Raw genomic sequence first — 7,494 nt, 5'->3', positions numbered from 1 at the left:
ATTGACATTATATCTTCATTAAACATTTGGTGGATTCCCCAATCATCTGTGCCTAGAGGTTTTTTGTTGTTATTGTCGGAAAGTTGAAACCTATGAGTTTAAGGGCACCTGGGTGGCTCAGTCAGTTGAGTATCTGACTTTGGCTCAAGTCATAATCTTGTGGTTCATGAATTTGAGTCCCACATCGGGCTGTCTGCTGTCAGCACAGAGCCTGCTTCAGATTCTCTTACCCCTCTCTCTTACCCTCCCCTGCTTGTACTCTGTCTCTCTCTCTCACTCTCTCTCAAAAATAAACATTTAAAAAAGAGGAAAAAATACCAGTTTAATATGTTTGATAGAATGCTATTCAGATTATTTCTTCTAGAAGTAAGTTTTGGTAGATCATGTATTTCAAGGAATTGGTCCATTTCATCCAAGTTGTTAAATTTAGGGACACAGAATTGTCCATAATGTTCTCTTATTGTCTTTTTAATGTCTGTGAGGTCTGTAGTAATACCACCTCTTTCATTCCTGAGTTAACAGTACTTTATTTTTGTTATTATTATTTTTATTTGAGAGAGAGAGAGAGCAGTGAACAGGGGAGTGGAGTGGAGGGGGAGATAGAGAGAATCTTAAGCAGGCTCCATGCTCAGCATGGAGCCTGACATGGGGCTCGATCCCTCGACCCTGGGATCATGACTTGAGCCGAAACCAAGAGTAAGATACTCAACCAACTGGGCCACGCAGGCGCCTCAACAGTACTTTAAAATCTCAGATTCAAATACTTTTGAACCTGTATCATGCCCCAAGTCTATGCTGGACACTGCCCAGATATATGGAAGATCAGCTTCCAGTAGAGGTTGACAGTCTAATCGAGTGTGCTACACATTGACAACTCAGCTCTCAGCCCCAAACCTACGTTTCTATACTCTGCTGTCAGTGCTGAGGCTGGCACTCTGCAAACCACATTTCTCAGACCACACTTGGCCAGTGGAAGGCACTAGAGAGAGGCTGGGAGGTGGAAGCAGGGCTTCCAGTTCCTGTTAGCGGTGCTCCAGCACCTTACGAGCCATCTGGGTCCAGCCTCTGGCTCTGTTGACAATCCAAGCCTGCCGCCTCCCCTCAGAGGTGCGGCCCCAGCCCGGCACGTCTGTCCCCCTCCCACCCTATCCTCTGAGCATTAACCACACAGTGTCCCCCTTCGCAGAGCTGACCACCAGCTGTGCTTCCTCTAAACTCCTGGGCCTCCATAACCTTACCTCCACCCCTCCTTCCCTGCCAGCCCCAGGGGTGGTAGCTTCTTCCTGTAGTTACTAATACTTGGGCTATCTCCGAATCCCCGATTTTCTCTCTTATCCTTCAGTTAGTTATCTGTGTAACCAGTGGCTTACACTGTGTTTGATACAGGAACTCAGCATATCTCAGTTTAAGAGGTCAACTCTCCCCAAGTTCATCTCTAAATTCAACACAGTCTCAATCAAAATATCAACAGGCTTTTTTTTTTTTTTTTCCTAAAAGCAGATTCTAAAATTTATTTGGAAGGACAAAGGACCTGGAAGAGCCAGAATTGTTTATTCGAAAAAGAAGAATGCACTGGGGGGACTGTCATTACTGATTTCAAGAACCACTATAAAGATGCAAAGCAAGAAAATGTGATATTGGTGGAATGATAGCCACAAAGATCAATGAAACAGAATTGAGAGTCCAGGAATACCAGTGTAGCCAACTGATTTTTGACAAAAGTCCAAAGGCAATTCAATGGAGAGAGGATAGTCTTTCCAACAATTGGTTTTGGAACAGTTGGATGTCATATATATATATATACACATATACAGGACCTTGACCCATAACTCACAATTTATACAAAAATTAACTAAAAATGCATCATAGGCCAAAATGTAAAACGTAAAACTATAAAATTTCCAGGGGAAAACAGGAAAAAAAAAATCTGTGTAAGCTTAGGTTAGGCAAAGAGTACTAATTTAAAAATTTGATAAATTGGATTTTGTCAAAATTGAAAACATTTTATCTCCAAAAGACACTGTTAAGAGAATGAAAAGACAAGGGGCGCCCTTCTGGCTCAGTCAGTTGAGTATCCGACTTCGGCTCAGGTCATGATCTCAAGGTTCGGTTCGTGAGTTTGAGCCCCGCATGGGGCTCTCTACTGTCAGCACGGAGCCCTCTGAGGATCCTGTTTCCCTCTCTCTCTGCCCCTCCTCAGCTGGCGCTGTCTCTCTTTCAAAAATAAATAAACATTTTAAAAAAGAGAGAGTGAAAAGACGAAGACTGGGAGAAAATATTTGCAAATCATATCTCTGACAGAGGATCTGTATCCAGAATATATAAAGAACTCTCAAAGACCAACAATAAGAAAATAATGACTTAAACAAATCAGTAAATTTGAAAAGACGCTTCACCAAAGAAGATGTACAGATGGCCAATAAGCTCATGAAAACATGCCCAACATCATTAGTCATTAGGAAAATGCAAATTAAATTTATCATGAGATACTGCTATACACCCATTAGAATGTTAGAATGGCTAAAATAAATAATACTGACAATACCAGATGCTGAAGAGCCTCAGAACAACCGAAACCGTCATGTATATATTGCTGGTGGGAATGCAAAATGGTGCTGTGCCCTTTGGCAAACAGGCTGTCAGTTTCTTAAAAAGTTACAAAAGTTAAGACGTTCTTAGCATATAGCCCTGCAATCCCACTCCTGGGTATTCACCCAGTGAAATAAAAATCTATGCTTACAAAAAGTCCATGTGAGAACGTTTATAGCACGTGTCTTCATACTCACCCTAAAGAAGAAAGAGCTAGCTGTCCCTCACCAGTGAATGACAACCTATCACACAGCGTGCAACAGAGCGCTACTCAGTGTCAACAAGGAAGAAACCACTGACTTACACAATAGCACGGATGAGTTAAATGCATTTTGCTTAGTGAAAGAAGATAGGCTCAAACGGGTACACCTTACATTCCGTTCAGGGACGAGGCAGAAACTACCATGGAAGGGGCTCGCGGGGTGGTTGACTGCAAGGGAGCAGCATGGAGGATTTGGGGGTGATGGGACTGTCTCGTGTCATGACTGAGGTGGTGAACACGTGATTCTATGCGTTGGTCAAATTGCAAACACATATGCGTAGAATTAGCACCGCAAAGAATGACTTTGACATATGTAATTTAAAAAACTTAACCAGGTTGTGGGGAAAACCCAAAATGGACTACAAAAGGTTGCAAAGCATCTACATGTATTACAGAAGAATAACTTAGCCCATGAGAAAGAATATAGCACTAGCTGAAGTGACTTTGGAAAACAGTGTTTTGACTGAATGCTCTGGCTAAAGACAAAACACTGGGTGTAGACACCGATCTGTAGTTAGCAAACTGGTTTCTCATAAGGATAGAGCCAGAGACTCTGAAACTATGTATGTGTACATGAGGGTTGAACAGATAAGTAGGTGTGATGTAGATCATGAGAGGCAGATTTCTTTCTGCTGTAGAAAAAAGCTACAGTTGAGAAAAGGGGAAGAGCTAGGATGACCCTTGTAATAATTGGATTGGAACTGGAGGTGTCAGAATAGTCTTGGTTTTACAATGTATATACAGATAGATGCAGAGCTGTTAAAGCTCTTAGTGCAGAGGCTGGAAGGTTGAGGAGTGTCTAACACTTAAATGGTAGCTACATATGTATATGAATGGTACATACACATATGTAGCTACCATTGTTATATATATTATACATGTTATATATATGTTATATATGCATTCATATAAAAACATACATACGTGCATGCACATAACACATATATACATATACGTATATATATTTGTGACTCAGTTAAATGATCCTTAGTGTGTGTTTGTGTTGTTGGTCAATAAGCTGGTGCTGCCTTTTCCCAGTCTCCCGGGGCTGGCCCACTTGTGGCTTTTCAGTAGGGTGACTATAATGAACTATCCAAACCAGGACACTTTTGTCTGGAACAAGTGCTAAACTGTTGGGACCACCATTACAATAGTCATAACCTGTGACTGTCCTGGGAAAATCAGACATGTGGTCACTCTTCTGGAAACATCCTGCGCTATGAATTTCTTGGCAGAGTGTCTCAAAGGCTTTATGGATCCACATATGAATATAGGGGTGGGGGAAGAGTGGGGGGCGGGAGAAGGCGCTGGTATTCCCAGCTATCAAAGGCAGAATATTGCCCTTGCCTTTTGAGTTCCTTTGCTTTGGTTTTCCTGGGAGTCACCAACTGAGAGGATTGGGATGATGTATGTGTACAGACCTCTGAGGGTGAGCTGTAAATTGACACCAGGGTCCTCATAGTTGAGGAAACACTGAGAGTATGTGAATCAGGGGTCATTGCAAGTTATATCTTCAGTAATGTTGTATAGTATACAACCTGTACAACTGTATGTGGTCACCCCATGTGAATACCTGGGAGAAGGAAGGGTTGGAACATGAAACCAATATTGTTTCTGGGGTGCTTTAGGGCCCCTCTCTGCTACCTGACACTCTTAATCAGATTTCATCTAGTGAAAGTGAACCGCCAGCTGGCCTAGGTCATTGGAACCAGAGTGTAAACCCCAGGAGTGGCAGTGGGTGGAAATGTAGCAGCAAGGAGGAATGGCAGACGGAACCTACAGGGATTTCCAGTGGGAGGCCACAGGGTTACAGGCTGATATGATTTTCTCATTCCTTTGCACCTGCTGATTCCAGGCCTAGGTAAGATAATGCCCCGATTCAGGGCCAGGGCCATTTGCTAGGCTCAGGTGGCCAGGAAGCCACGGAGGTCAAATCAGGTCTCTGCTGAGAGGCTTCCAGAGAGAAGGGTATCCCCTGTGACATGACAGGAGTCTGAGCATGGATGCAGGCCAGTGGGACAGCAGCTCAAACCACTTAGGCTGGGAAAGGAGAGGAGGCTTATGGTTTCCTAAGTCATTCTTGATTGGGGTAAATGAGGCCACGTCCTCTTGCTAGTTCTGGATGAAGATGGGGCGGGTTGTTCCTTTCCTAGTCTTCTTTCCGTTTCCTCTTCTCTGGGAAACTCAGCTTTAAAAATCTTTGTCATTTCCCCTGATCTACACTATAGATGACACGGGAAAGGCCGTGTTGCATCCTGGCGAGGCCATCGCTCCCGCAACAGACGGTGCTGTGCTGAGTTCCAGCTTTGTTGGTGACTCTACTGTCACTTTGGGCGAGCACTTATTTTCTCTGTAAAGCACAGATAACGATGGCCTCTCGTGCTGCTACAAGGACCACAGGGCGAGGTTTACGAGGGACCACTCGGGGTGCCTGGCACAGAGTAAGAACACCCCTAATCTTCAATCAAGGACAGGATCATCTTTTTATTTTGGAATCCCACTTGTTTGGAATACACACAGATTCAGATTCTGATACAAGCCAGCATGATTTCAAGAGTCAGAAGGAAGATGATAGAAGAAACTAGACGCCTATCAGAGGTCAAAGTGATTTCAAGAACTTTAGAAATGTTTGGTTAGCTAATTAGCAAATTCATCTTTTGCTCACAAAAGCAGGTCCTCTGAGACCCAGGATAAGTGCTCATTATTAGTTTTAGTTGTTTTGGGCAACAGCACGGTTGCTTTTAAAAAATACCATTATGGGACACCTGGGCGGCTCAGTCAGCTAAGCATCTGACTCTTGATATCGGCTTAGGTCATGATCTCATGGTTCGTGAGTTTGAACCCTGCATCGGGCTCTATGCTAACAGCATAGAGCCAGCTTGGGATTCTCTCTGTCTCTCTGTCTCTCTTTCTCTCTCTCTCTGCCATTCCCATGCTCTCTATCTCTCAAAATAAATAAACTAAAAAATTTTAAAAATTAGCCATCAGTCTCTTTTCTGTATGCCTGGTGCTCCCCAAATCCTCACTCTCCTCCTGCTCTCCCTCCCAAGCTGGTTAGACAGCACCCCCTGGTCCCCACAGCTGTGTTTCTTCCCTGGCCTTGAACTCCAAAGATCCAGACCTTTCTCCTTTTCGTGGCTTCAAAGCTGCCCTTCTTCAGAGAGGAGTTGTTGGTTGATGAGACAAAGCAGAGTTCATAAACAGTCTGCAAAACAGAGGAAACATAGCACATCTCATAAAACGGCGTTTCGAATCACTGGAGAGAAGTGGATTCTTTAATGATTGATGCTGGGAAAGCCAGTTTGTCATTTGGATAAAAAAAAAAAAATGAAGATAGATAACATCCTTACTTTTTAATCTATATTCCAGATGCCACAGTTACTTGAAGGTAAACGTTAAAACCGTAAAAAAGCTAGTAGAAGGCATGAATGAACCATGAAGTGGAGATCTTTCTAACTTTGGGGAAAAAAAACAGAAATCATAAAATGAAAAACTTTTTTATTTTTATTTGAAAAAAATTAAAAAAAAATTTTTTTTTTTAATGTTTATTTTTGACAGAGACAGACTGCGAGTGGCTTAGGGCAGAGAGAGGAGACACAGAAGCAGAAGCAGGCTCCAGGCTCTGAGCTGCCAGCACAGAGCCCGACGTGGGGCTCGAACTCACAAGCTGTGAGACCATGACCTGAGCTGAAATCGGACGCTCAACCGACTGAGCCACCCAGGCGCCCCTGAAAAAAATTTTTTAATGTTTTATTTATTTTTAAGACAGAGAGAGACAGAGCATGAATGAGGATGGGACAGAGAGAGAGGGAGACACAGAATCTGAAGTAGGCTCCAGGCTCTGGGCTGTCAGCACAGAGCCCGACACAGGGCTCAAACTCACGAACTGTGAGATCATGACCTGAGCCGAAGTCGGATGCTTAACTGAGCCCCTAAAATGAAAAACTTTTAATGTTTTATTATTTATTTTTGAGAGAGAGAGAATGTCAGGGAGGGGCAGAGAGAGAGGGAGAGAGAATCCCAAGCAGGCTCCACGAGGTCAGCACAGAGCCTGATGTGGGGCTTGAACTCATGAACAGTGAGGTCATGACCTGAGCTGAAATCGAGAGTCGGATGCTTAACTGACTGAGCCACCCAGGCGCCCCATAAAATGAAATTTTGATACATTTGACATCCTTGTGAGAAATTCACTTTAAACTTGACTAGTTCAAAACTTAAACATTTTGTATGGGGGAAAAAGAAAGGCACAAGGCAAGTGACAAAGCGAGGGAAAACGTTTGCAGCATATGTGATAGATAAAGACACATTTCCTTTGTTTCACGATTAATAAGGTATAGGATAGCTCATAGAAAAGAGATAAAAGAGGCTAATAAGCTTAATGCTAATTTTAAAACAACAAATCAACTCAGCAATGAAATACTATATGGGCCTCTCAGGTGGGCAGCATTTAAAGGCTACATTAAAACCTTGCTTTACCAAGGATAGGGAAATGGGCTGTCAGTAACACAGATGGATGTATCACCCAGTCATCTGTTTGGAAGACAAATTGACATAATCAGGATTGCAAATGTGTACAAACTCTCACCCAGCAATTCTACTCCAAGAACTTTATTTCCTAGATATTCTTACATAAACTGGCAACA

The sequence above is a fragment of the Panthera leo genome, chromosome D3 (assembly GCF_018350215.1).
Source record: "Panthera leo isolate Ple1 chromosome D3, P.leo_Ple1_pat1.1, whole genome shotgun sequence".
In the NCBI taxonomy this organism is placed as follows: Eukaryota; Metazoa; Chordata; class Mammalia; order Carnivora; family Felidae; genus Panthera; species Panthera leo.
This window is presented reverse-complemented; position numbering follows the sequence as displayed.